Source organism: Zalophus californianus, chromosome 17 (assembly GCF_009762305.2).
Source record: "Zalophus californianus isolate mZalCal1 chromosome 17, mZalCal1.pri.v2, whole genome shotgun sequence".
In the NCBI taxonomy this organism is placed as follows: Eukaryota; Metazoa; Chordata; class Mammalia; order Carnivora; family Otariidae; genus Zalophus; species Zalophus californianus.
This window is the reverse complement of record NC_045611.1, coordinates 14,411,100-14,424,284: the sequence shown is the minus strand read 5'-3', so window position 1 is coordinate 14,424,284 and position 13,185 is coordinate 14,411,100. Positions and strand designations below refer to the sequence as shown.

At 38.4% G+C, this 13,185-nt stretch overlaps 1 long non-coding RNA gene across 1 annotated transcript in view; it reads left to right on the top strand.

Moving 5' to 3' along the window:
- The window catches only part of LOC113935354, a 61,522-nt gene extending 48,655 nt beyond the window's left edge, over nucleotides 1-12,867 (top strand). The window contains exon 4 of the long non-coding RNA XR_003524027.1: nucleotides 12,794-12,867. This is a non-coding gene — a long non-coding RNA (uncharacterized LOC113935354). The remainder of the gene's footprint in view (nucleotides 1-12,793) is intronic.
- Nucleotides 12,868-13,185: the final 318 nt, after the last annotated feature.

The following is a 13,185-nucleotide window of genomic DNA, read 5'->3' as shown; positions in this document are numbered from 1 at the left end:
CCACTTTGAGTTTATCTTTGTGCATGGTGTTAGAGAATGGTTGAGTTTCATTCTTCTGCATGTGGCTATCCAATTTTCCCAGCACCATTTATTGAAGAGACTATCTTTTTTCCATTGCATATTTTTTCCTGCTTTGTCAAAGATTATTTGACCATACAGTTGAGGGTCCATATCTGGGCTCTCTATTCTGTTCCATTGGTCTATATGTCTGTTTTTGTGCCAGTACCATGCTGTCTTGGTGATCATTGCTTTGTAATATAGCTTGAAATCGGGCAACGTGATGCTCCCAGCTTTGTTTTTCTTTTTCAACATTTCCTTGGTGATTTGGGGTCTTTTCTGATGCCATACAAATTTTAGGATTGTTTGTTCCAGCACTTTGAAAAATGTTATTGGAATTTTGATCGGGATGGCATTAAAGGTATAGATTGCTCTGGGTAGCATAGACATTTTAACAATGTTTATTCTTCCGATCCATGAGCATGGAATGTTTTTCCATCTTTTTGTGTCTTCTTCAGTTTCTTTCATGAGTGTTCTGTAGTTCCTAGAGTATAGATCCTTTACCTCTTTGGTTGGGTTTATTCCAGTTTATTCCGAGGTATCTTATGCTTTTTGGTGCTATTATAAATGGAATCATTTCTCTAATTTCTTTTTCTAGAGTTGCATTGTTAGTGTATAAGAAAGCAACTGATTTCTGTGCATTGATTTTATATCCTGCCACATTACTGAATTGCTGTATGAGTTCTAGTAATTTGGGGGTGGAGTCTTTTGGGTTTTCCACATAAAGTATCATGTCATCTGCGAAAAGAGAGAGTTTGACTTCTTCTTTGCCAATTTGAATACTTTTATTTATTTTTCTTGTCCGATTGCTGCTGTTAGGACTTCTAGTACTATGTTGAAAAATAGTGGTGAGAGTGGGCATCCTTGCTGTGTTCCTGATCTTAAGGGAAAGGCTCTCAGCTTTTCCCCACTGAGGATGATATTCCCTGTAGGTTTTTCATAGATGGATTTTATGAACTTGAGGAATGTTCCCTCTACCCCTCTACTCTGAAGAGTTTTAATCAGGAAAGGATGCTGTATTTTGTCAAATGTTTTTTCTGCATCAATTGAGAGGACCATATGGTTCTTCTCTCTCCTCTTAATGTGTTCTATCACATTGATTGATTTTCGAACGTTGAACCACACTTGCATCCAAGGATAAATCCCACTTGCTCATGGTGGATGATCCTTTTAATGTATTGTTAGTCCTATTAGCTAGGATTTTGTTGAGGATTTTGGAATCCATATTCATCAGGGATATTGGTTTGAAATTCTCCTTTTTGATGGGGTCTTTGCCTGGTTTGGGGATTAAGGTAATAATGCTGACCTCATAGAATGAGTCTGAAAGCTTTCCTTCTGTTTCTATTTTTTGAAACAGCTTCAGGAGAAGAAGTATTATTTCTTCTTTGAATGCTTGGTAGAATTCCCCAGGGAATCCATCAGGCCCCGGACTCTTGTTTTTTGGGAGGTTTTTGATCACTGCTTCAATCTCATTACTGATTATTGGCCTACTCAGGTTGTCAGTTTCTTCCTGTTTCAGTCTTGGCAGTATATAAGTTTCCAGGAAGGCATCCATTTCATCCAGGTTGCTCAGCTTATTGATATATAGTTGTTGATAAGAATTTCTAATAATTGTTTCTATTTCCTTGGTGCTAGTCATGATCTCTCCCCTTTCATTCATAATTTTATTAATTTGCGTCCTTTCTCTTTTCTTTTCGATAAGTCTGGCCAGTGGTTTATCGATCTGATTAATTCTTTCAAAGAACCAGCTTCTAGTTTCGTTGATTTGATCTACTGTGTTTCTGGTTTCTAATTCATTGATCTCTGCTCTAATCTTTATTATTTCTCTTCTAATGCATGGCTTAGGCATCGTTTGTTGCTTTTTCTCTAGTTCTTTAAAGTGTAGAGTTAGTTGGTGAATTCGGGATTTTTCTATTTTTTTGAGTGAGGCTTGGATGGCTATGTATTTCCCCCTTAGGACCACCTTTGCAGTACCCCATAGGTTTTGGACCAATGTGTTTTCATTCTCATTGATTTCCATGAATTGTTTATGTTCTTTGATTTCCTGGTTGACCCAAACATTCTTGAGCTGAGTAGTCTTTAGCTTCCAAGTATTTGAATTTCTTCAAATTTTTTCTTGTGATTGAGTTTCAGTTTTAAAACATTATGGTCTGAGAATATGAAGGGAATAATCTCAATCTTTTGGTATCGGTTGAGACCTGATTTGTGACCCAGTATGTGGTCTATTCTGGAGAAAGTTCCATGTGTGCTCGAGAAGAATGAATATTCTGTTGTTTTAGGGTAGAATGTTCTGTATATATCTATGAGGTCCATCTAGTCCAGTGTGTCATTCAAAGCTCTTGTTTCTTTGTTGATTTTCTGCTTAGATGATCTGTCTATTGCTGAGAGTGGAGTACTGAGGTCTCCTACAATTAACATATTGTTATCAATATGACTCTTTATTCTGGTTAACTGTTGGCTTATGTAGATGGCTGCATTTTGGGGGCATAGATATTTATAATTGTTAGATCTTCTTGTTGGATAGACCCTTTAAGAATGATACAGTGTCCTTCTGTGTCTCTAACAACAGTCTTTAGTTTAAAATCTAATTTGATATAAGAATTGCTACCCCAGCTTTCTTTTGAGGTCTGTTGGCATGGAAGATGGATCTCCATCCTTTCACTGTCAATCTGGATGTATCTTTAGGTTCAAAATGAGTCTCTTTTAGACAGTATATGGATGGGTCCTGTCTTTTTATCCAATATGCAAGCCTGTGCCATTTTATGGGAGCATTTAGGCCGTTCACGTTGAGAGTGATTATTGAAAGATATGAATTGATTGTTATCATGTTGCCTGTGAAGACCTTGTTTTTATAGATTGTCCCTGTAAATTGCTTTTCTATATCACTCTTGGGGTCTTTCTCTTTTTATAGAACCCCACTTAATAATTCTTGCAGGGCCAGCTTAGTGGTCACATATTCTTCCAGTTTCTTGGAAGCTCTGCATCTCTCCATCCATTCTAAATGACAGCCTTGCTGGATAAAGTATTCTTGGCTGTATGTTATTCTCGTTTAGTACCCTGAATATGTCTTGCCAGGTCTTTCTGGCCTGCCAGGTCTCTGTGGATAGGTCTGACATTATTCTGATGTTCCTCCCTCTGTACATAAGGAATCTCTTCCCCCTAACTGCCCTTAAGATGGTTTCCTTGGTTCTAAGATTTGCGAGTTTTACTATTACATGCTGGGGTATTGGCCTGTTTTCCTTGATCTTGGGAGGGGTCCTCTCTGCCTCTAGGACATGAATGTTTGTTTCACTCCCCAGATTAGGGAAGTTCTCAGCTACTGTTTGCTCAAATATATCTTCTAGTCCTCTCTCTCTCTCCACCCCTTCAAGTAATTCTGACATTGGAACATTTCATGGTGTCACTTATTTCTCTGATTCTATTTTCATGGATTCTGAGTTGTTTTTCCCTGGCCTCCTCTTTTCCCTTTTTGTCTATTAAATGGTCTTCTAGGTCACTAATTCGTTCTTTGCCTCACTTACCCTAGCTGTTAGATTATCTAGATTAGATTGGATCTCATTGATAGCATTTTTAATTCAGCTTTCCCATTTCTGCCCTTAGAGACTCTATGTTGCCATTAACTGATTTCTCCATTCTAGCTATTGTCTTCACAATTGCTAGTCTGAATTCCATCTCCGACATCTTGGTTATATCTGAATCCATTTGTAAATCTGTGGCATAAATCATAGTTTCTGAATCTTTCCTATTTGGGGGGTTCCTCCTCCTAGTCATTCTATTGAGGGGTGATTAAGGAAATGTATAGAGTCCAAATTATTGACCACAACCCAAGCAAGATGCACCTGTTTTATAGGGACCTTAGGGTTGCTGGTCTCTTGTTCTCCCAGCCTGTCTTCTGGGGGAGGGACCTGCCAGGCTGTTACTCAGGCAACCCTGTTTGGGCACAGTTGCCCTGCCCCCTGTGGGGGGGGGATGGGCTCAGTGAAAACCGGTTTTGGGGGGCTTTTGTTCTCTGGCGGCTTTCCCTGGTGTCTTTTGTCTTTCTGCATCTCTTCTGAGAGAGCAGAAGAGACCGTTTCCAACCTTCTGCCTCAGAGCAGAGAGACCCCAGTCTGTTCTTCAGTGAGCTCTCCAGGCCACACTATCTCTGTTTCTGTCTGTGCTGCTATAAACTGCAGCGTCCTGGGTTGTGCGCCCCTCAGCAGTGCTCCCAGTCCTCGCCTCCAGGTCAGGGCCCGTCTCTGCCCTTTGTGCTTCTAAAACCACCAACCACCCCCAGTTCACAGGCGCAGCCCCACCACTCAGGTTTCCCAATGGGGGGCTGCCCTAAAGTCCTTTCCCCGCCACTACCAGTCTGCGAGTCTGTGCCTGGTCCCCAGCGTGGGAGGCTATTGCTCACCAGTGGTGTAGAATCCCCACGGCTCCCTCACCCTTCCATTTATCCTTCGATATCTGCCCGTAAAATCATGGCTCCCCACTTTGTACCTTGAAACCAACCGCCTGTGATATTCTGTTTGTAGAGATCCAGATCTATCTTCTTATATCTCAGGCTGATTTCATGAGTGTTCAGTGTGGTCTGGTAGATATCCAGCTCAATTCCGGGACCGGTTGGAATAGGGTCCCCTACTCCTCCACCATCTTTTTTAAGGCCCCAAGAGCCACAGTCACTTCCCTGAGGCAGAGAGAAGAGAAGGATGAATGAATTGAAACAAGTTGGAGATTGAGTCCTCACAGAGCTCAGCTTCCTCTTTTCTTTCTCTGGGTCTCTCTCCTGGTCCCTCTCTCATCTCTCTAGTTTGCTCACTAGCTTGCACGTACTCATGCTCTCCTCTCCCTCTCTCTCCTCCCCGCTCCCTCTCAGTATTTTGCTTCTTTAATAGCATAGCTATTTATGCATATTTTCTCTCTGCTGCTAAATTCTAAAGCTCTCAAGACATCAGATACATATGTCATTCATCTCTGTAGCCCTCAAAATGCCTAGCAGAGTGCCATTTGCTCATGAATTCACTTAGTTAAATAAAATTAAAATAAATTTCCTTATAGATATGATGTTGTGACCATTTTGTATTTTTTGCCACTTAATGTAGTTTTTCACTTTCATCATTAAATCAAAATGTTGGCCAGGCCCAAAGAATTTCAATCTAGACTTACTTTTGCATTGAAATATTTCAACATTAATAACATATCTCCCTCTTAACTCTAAAAATTACTTTCTATAGGTGATTTTTCTATGCATCCATCTATTTCTTGGATTATTTTGAAGTTAATATTGCAGGTGCCATAAATCCTGTTGGAATCTAATCATCTAGCATTCAGAAGATATATTGGGGAGTGGTCTGGGGAGCCTAGCTTGTACCTTCAACTTCAACCTTATAGGCAATACATTGAGAATTGAATCAGCATGGTGAAACACAGGTTCCTTCTGGCCCAATTTATATGTTTAAATATGTAAATATGTAAATAACTCTTTACTGTAAGTTTGTTATAACTAATAGCCTATTCCTAGGCCCATATTACTTTATTTTGGATTCCTTCAGATTTTAACTTGGAGAAGGGTGGAATAACTCATGAATGCTCTTATATCTTAATGGGAGTAGGTATCTATCCTAGTTTTTCTTCTGGAGTTGCTGCATAATATACATAGCTTCCTCTGTGTATGTGTGTGTGTGCGTTCATGTGTGTGTGTATCTGTGTGTCTGTGTATATTTGTATATACATTCACAGAATGGCTAGAATCTGATTAATCTTCTAAATAGGTTGAGCACAGGCACAGTAAGAGCATTCAGACTCAGTTTTAGTCGAGGAGGACATGGTTGTCTTTTTAACGCATATTTGGGACTGACAGACAGAATTGCTAAGGGTCAGCAGTCATGGGGAGAAAGGGAGAAACAAGTGAAATCGTAGATTGAGATGGTGTTTAAGGGCCAGTTTCTCTGCATGCGCTCACTCTACAGAAAGGGTCCTAGGGGCTGTGGGGAAATAGGTGGCCTCCGGGCTGTGAGCTAATGTGGCACCGCTGCTGTTTGCATAGCTGCACAGCCCTAGGAGAGACCTGGGAAAGCTAGCTTGAATTCCAATGAATATTTACAATTACACTGCTCCAGAGCCGAATGCAATCACAGTGCTCCAGTCTACAGGTTTTATGCATCAAAAGAAAATGAGAGGAGGGCTGCAAAAATGGAGTTGTCTTTGGAAAGACTTATAAACACAGATCTCACTGCTTGTGGCACAACTAAAATGCTTTATTTCTGATAGGAGCAATTTATTCTTCGGGCACCTTCCTTGATAGTAGAAAGCGCCTGACTGGGTTTTGAAGTGAGAAAGTCCTCAGTAGATGATTTTTAATTCCGAGCAAGAGAAAGGCATGGAAGGAATCATATTACATAATTTTGATTTTGTTTTCTAACAGAAGACCCTAGAGAGGAGTGAGAAAATCCCTAAGCTGGTCACAAATTCCATCTTCTGTCAGTTTGTGTTTTTATTCTATTCTCATAGATTGTCCTTTCTTCATAGAGCAGCCCTGGGAAAAGCTGCCACCATTTTGTGCCCCCAGTTTAAAACCTTAGGTAATTGATTGCCAGTAATGCGTGTAGCCTGTTGCTCATTTTTTCTCATGAGCTTTTGATCCACACCAAAGATCTGGAGAGAACTGAGTGGGAAAAATTAGTCAGAACCATTTGGACCCAGTGAGGCAATTTTTAACTTTCAGAGGCACCAGGGTAGATGAAATTGAATGTTTTAAAAGTACTCCATCAGAACCTGGTTTTGTGGTTCAGCTCACTAATCTCTTAGACTATTAAGATTTATATTGGATTACTATTTGCTAGCAGGGTTGCTGCACTAAGCAGAAGTCCTCTCTACTACCCATCCATACTTTTACCCACTTATCAGTCCATTTTCTCCCATCAACATGCTACTGTCTCTCATCCATTTATTGGCTTGCTTATCCCTCCTACTACTAATCCACATGGCCTTTCACATATCTATCCATCAGTTTGCTTGTATATAAATGCATGCTTGGAGCAAAGGGAGGGAAGAGTGATGTGCCTATATTAATGTGACTAGCCATTGGTAAATCTGAGAAAGCATGTTTCCTTCTCCAATTATAGTTCCTTAGATTCTCAGTTGGTTATAGACACGAGGGAAAAGGAGAAGCTTTAAGTTGCCATGATCTTCATCAGCCTTCCCCTATTCTTTGTTGTAGATTAATAATATTTTGATAGTCATATATAAGTATTACACAAACACAGCTTCAGTGTACTCCTTCTCTCCTTCTTCCAACTAGACTCTGCCCCTAAACCCTTTCTTCAAGGAAATTCTGCAGCCCCTAGAATTATTTAGTAAGTCCCTACTGTACACAAAGCAGTATATTGTCTATGAATGTGCAAGAGATGTGTAAATATTTGTTGTAAAAACCCATGGATGTTGTACTGCTAAGTGTAAGATGAAGAATCAGCTTAAAGTGATGTGATTGATTAATTGTTTCTTTACTCTTATGATCAAAGATGTGTTACACATCAGTTTAGTGACCCCATGAGACTATGCATTTGTTCCAACAGTGCTACTATTGCTCAAAACATTTGGGTCTTCTCTTCCGGAAGTGCCCATTACGAATTTTAAAGTAGGCAATAAAATGTTTTCCAAAGAAAGTCTACAAATAGCCAACAAGTACATGAAAAAATGCTCAACATTATTAGCCTTTAGAGAAATGCATATTAAAATCACAATGAGATACTACTTCACACCCACTAGGATGGCCATAATTTTTCAAAAAGGGGAAAATAAGTTTTGGCAAAGTAATGGAGAAGCTGGAACCCTCAGACACTGTTAGTGGGAATGTAAAATGGTGTAGATTCTATGGAAAATGGTTGACAGTTCCTCAAAAAGCTAAAGATAGAATTGTCATATGGCCCAGCAATTCTACTCCAAGGTGTATGCACAAAAGAATTTAAAACAGGTATTTGAACAAAAAGTTGTATATAAATGGTGATACTGACTCACAATAGCCAAAAAGTGGAAACAACCCAAATGCCCATTCATAGATGAAAGAATGACAAAATGTGGTATAGCCATACAGTGAAATATTATTCATCCATAACAAGGAATGATACATGCTACAATATAAATGAAATTTGAACATATTATGTTAAGAAGACAGTCACAAAGACAACATATTATCCCATTTATATGAAGTGTCCAGAATAGGCAAATCTGTAGAAACAGAAAGTTAATTTCATGGTTGCTTAGGGCTGAGGAGAATGGGGAGGGAGGGGTAGGAAAATAGAGAGGTGATGGCTAAAGCATACAGCGTTTTTCTTTGTGGACATGAAAATATTTCAAAATTACCTGTGATGATGGTTGCACATATCTGTGCATATACTGACAAATAATTGTATTTTACACTTTAAATGAGTGAATTATATGGTATGTGAATTATTTCCCAAAAAATCCAGTTTGTTTTTCTTTTTAAGTAATCTCTACCCTCAGCATGGGGCTCGAACTCACAACTCCAAAATCAAGAGTTGCATGTGCTACCAACTAAGCCAGCCAGGTGTCTTAATTATGCTTTAATTTTAAAAAGCAATTTAAGAGCCATATGAAAAAAAAAGTATTAACCCATTACTTTATGGTCCTGCCCAATATTATTTTTTAAGATTTTTTTATTTTTTATTTGACAGAAAATACAAGCAGGGGGAGTGGCAGGCCGAGGGAGAGGGAGAAGCAGGCTCCAACAGTGTTCCAACATGTGGGGCTCGATCCCAGGACCCCAGGATCATGACCTGAGCCGAAGGCAGACACTTAACCATCTGAGCCACCCAGGCACCCCCTGCCCAATATTTTTAGATAAAGAATAGTATTATCCAACTTGCTCATTTCCTTATTTCAGAAGTTTGGTTCCAACTGACTTTTAGCTATTTTTAGACATCCAATCTACTATCAAGTGGTGAACATTTGCTGACAAATCAATGTCCAAAGTAATGACCAGAGGTCAGGAAAGAACTACCCAAAGTTCCCGAAGCTTTTACTTTCATCTGAGAAATAAATGGATTATCTCTTTAAATGATTTCAGAAAGCAACTCTCATTTGAGCTATAAATTCTGGTGTGTGTGTTTTTTTTAAAAAAGTCAGACTTCACATATCTATGTATATGTTAGTATATGCATATACTTTGCAATAGGTAAAATATTCAGTATGTGTGTTCAATCCTCAATTTGTAACAGAACAAGGAGAAGGAAAAAGAATTTTTTTTTTCTACTCATTCATTCAATAGGCATTTTATTGGGCTCCTAATATATGGTACAAAAATCGTAAGACAAATTTTTCAGGAAAAACCCTTATCTGATTAGGTGGAGATAATGCAGAATTTTTATAAACTCCAGAATCCAGACCAGAGGATAGAGACCAAATAATACATTAGTGCTTAAGAGCAAACTTTGTAGGATAGTCAACAGAGACTAATGTTCCCCTGGAGAAGTTCTTTGGCAAATATTTTTTAAAGCTCCCAGAAGTGCCTTTGACCAGCAGAATATCCAAAAGTGGTATAACTAATTGTCTCGGCAATAACTTACATATAGTTGCTGTTGACCTACAAAGAGGAATCCATCTTTAATTCGTCTCATAGTTTTAGGCCTCCAACACTAAGTACCGTGTAACTTTTATTAGAATGGTTCCTGTTGGCCCTATTAACAGATGACAACTGCATAATAATACAACAGGAGAGGATGTTATAGGTGTTGGTAGAATCTTTGAAATCCTCTCTACTGTGCTAATGATCCATGGGTAAAAAAAGTCACTTGTATATTTCTATAGAATTATTTTAGGTTTTTGTCATTTTTCTTTCTGCTAAAAATGTACTAAGTAAGTAAAGTCATAATAACTAGCTAACTAATTGCCTCCCCTACTGATGTTCAACTTCTATAGCAACTGGGTTTGAGTGGAAACTTAGCCAGAAAATGATTTCTGTGAACTCAGGTGAAACTCTAATGATACCACCACATGAGAGAAAAACTGCCACCATCATATAAAAAAAGTTAACGCAGGGCAAATTGATGTCTAAGAGAGGCCCTTTCAACCTTGCAGGCAATGGTGTTTTCAAAAGTTTGCAAGCGACCATTTTATCTGGTATTGTTTGAATGTTCAGATGCCCCCCAGAAGGATAGATAGCATTTTTTCTAACCTTGAAATAGACACTCAATGGAAATAGGAAATAATGAGATTTGCCTGTACATTTCTGCTAATATACCAGTCCTCACTAATGGCTAATACATCCAAGATTTATTTCCTTGGTTGACTTGAGTTCTCCACCCACCCATTAGTTTGTATTGGTGATACAGATTGTATTAGGGGATAGTGTGACTTTTATTGTTTTGGGGATAATTGTTATTTATTTACAAAGTTCAAATCTACTTGGATTCCTACCTCTTGGTAGCTTTTGGTCAGTTACCTCACCCTTTTATGTTTATGTGTACATTTATAAAATAGATATAAAATACACAAAATGATACCCAGAGGAATAAAAGAATGAACACTTGTTGCAAACATACCACATGCCAGACACTGTGCTTGATATTTCATTTTAATCCTTAAAATAACTGTATCGTCAATAAGATCCCCATTTTTACAGACAAGCAAATGGAAGCTCAGAGTCACTCAATCTGTAACATTTGAGAAATGGTGGTACAAAGATTCAAACCGGAGTGGAAAGCCAAAAGTTCAAGGTCCCACATGCATACCCCCTCCGCACTCCTTATGTCTTGGATCTCATTATCTCCACTCCTTCACCCCCTTCCAACCCTGCAGGCCTGATCCTATGTCAGGGCCTTTACACAGGCTGTTCCTCTAGAAAGCCCTCCCTCCATATCTAAATGGCTTATCCCCTCACCTTCTCATGTCTTGACCCAAATGCCACCTTCTCAGTGAGGTTTCTAATGATCATCCCACACACTGTCCACTCCCTATTCCCAATTTTTCTTACCCTGCTATTTTCTTTTCCTATGGTGTTTCCATTCTATAATGTTATCTTTATTGTCTGTTCCCCTCGCTAAAATGTATGCTCCACTAATTCATAGGTTTTTTTAATAACAGTTGACACACAGTGTTATATTAGTTTCAGGTGTACAACATAGTTATTCAACAAGTTTATACATTATGCTATGTTCACCGCATATGTATCAGTACCACCTACACTGATACATTGTTATTACAGTATCAGGGACTATATTCCATATGCTGTGTCTTTTATTCTTGTGACTTATTTATTCCATAACTGAAAGCCTATTATCTCCCACTCCCCTTCACCCATTTTGCCCTCCACCTCCATCCCCTCTGGCAACCATTAGTTTGTTCTCTGTATTTATAGGCCTGATTATGCTTTTTGTTTGTTTACTCATTCATTTGTTTTGTTTTGTTTTTTAGATTCCACTTATGAGTGAAATTATATGGTATTTGCCTTTCTCAGTCTGACTTATTTGACTTAGCATAATACCTTCTAGGTCCTCCATCCATGTTGTCTCAAATGGCATGACCTCATCCTTTTTTATGGCTGTGTAATATTCCTGTGTGTGGGGGGGATGATAACCCTATTTGCTAGCCACCCACAGGCTTGATCTGTGGTGCTGGGCAAGCATGGAAACAGAAGACCCAGGGGGAAGGAAAGGAGCTCTTTCCTCCTCTGCCCACTTGTAGCCTCTCAGGTCCAAAAAAGAGGTCCATGCTCTATTTGGAATTTACAGTCTTAAGGGATGAAAAATAAATCTAAGCTTGGATTACATTTCTAGATTGTTAAAATTCAGAATTTCATAATGAACAGTCCCAAGGCTTAATGGATTTTGTGCTATGCTCTTACTGTTGGATATTTGTTCAAATTCCATGTGGAACTAATTCATCTCTGAAAGCCATCTTAAACTTTCTAATAACGCATAAGCCTGTTGGAAGAAGGCAATGACAGAAAACGGGTTCTTATCATTTCTTTGGTATAGTTCTTCATAGGCCTAAAATGAACTCACTTTTTTCACTTTATTAAAAATCTTTTTTTGGCTGACAGTATATAATAAGGAAAAGTAGCTAGATACAAAACCTTGAAAACAGTTAAACAAATTTTTTAATGCACAAGCTATGTAACTGCTTCTAAGCTTTTTTTCAATGTGTGTATGTGTGTGTGCATGTTTGTATGATTATATACTAGAAGGAAATTTGGTAAGTTGTTATTTCTAAACCGTAAGATCCAGGGTGATTTTTATTTTTTTAATGTCTGCATATTTTTCTAATTCTCTACCACAAATGTGTATTGTTTTTATAACCACAAGAACAATTAATTTTATCAGTAATTTTTAGAAATTTTAAATCATTTTCTTTGAAGATCCATAGAAGGTATTCCCTATATTCATTATACTGCTTTGAATCTATTTGCTTTTTCTTAGGCCCTGCCATGATACTAGCAGCAGAAGTGTTGTACTAATTGAAAGACTCTTTAAGATTTTTCCACATCAAAAAAAATTTTTTAAACCACAAAACCATTTATTCAGTGTTCTTTTTTTCCCTCCAAGAACTAATTAAATGCATATCCACACACAATATATATTTTTTTAAGCTTTGGAGAATTGATCCATACCAAATACTCCCTGCCTCCATCTCCCTCCCCTCCATATATTTATTTACTCCATGATTTTTTTAAATTTCTTTAAGTATTTACCAAAGGTTCTGAAATAACATCTAAATTACTTGTCTCCTTAACTTACAGGTAAAGAAAACAAAGACCCAACTGGGAGATACTGAAATGGATGCACCTACTTTCAAGCCCAGGCCTTCAGAGAGGTAAAACATACACCCAGTCCTTCCAATAGATTCCAGAAAGAACATGGATGGCACTTCTCTTGATCTTTTTTTTCCTTACACAAATTTAGTACTTTGATCGCTTATAACCAAAAAGCAGTATTTAAAGAAACAGCACAGGTCACCTTTATTATAGGCAGCACAGTTAGCAAGATACTACCTTGAGTAGCTGTTTAAAGGGATCACACTTCAAAAGATAATTGACCTAAATTCTCCTTCCTGATCTGCACTCTGGTGAGTTTTGCCCATGTGCAGCCCTCCCATGCATCTCACACATGGAAGAGATACAGTAGGGTCCTG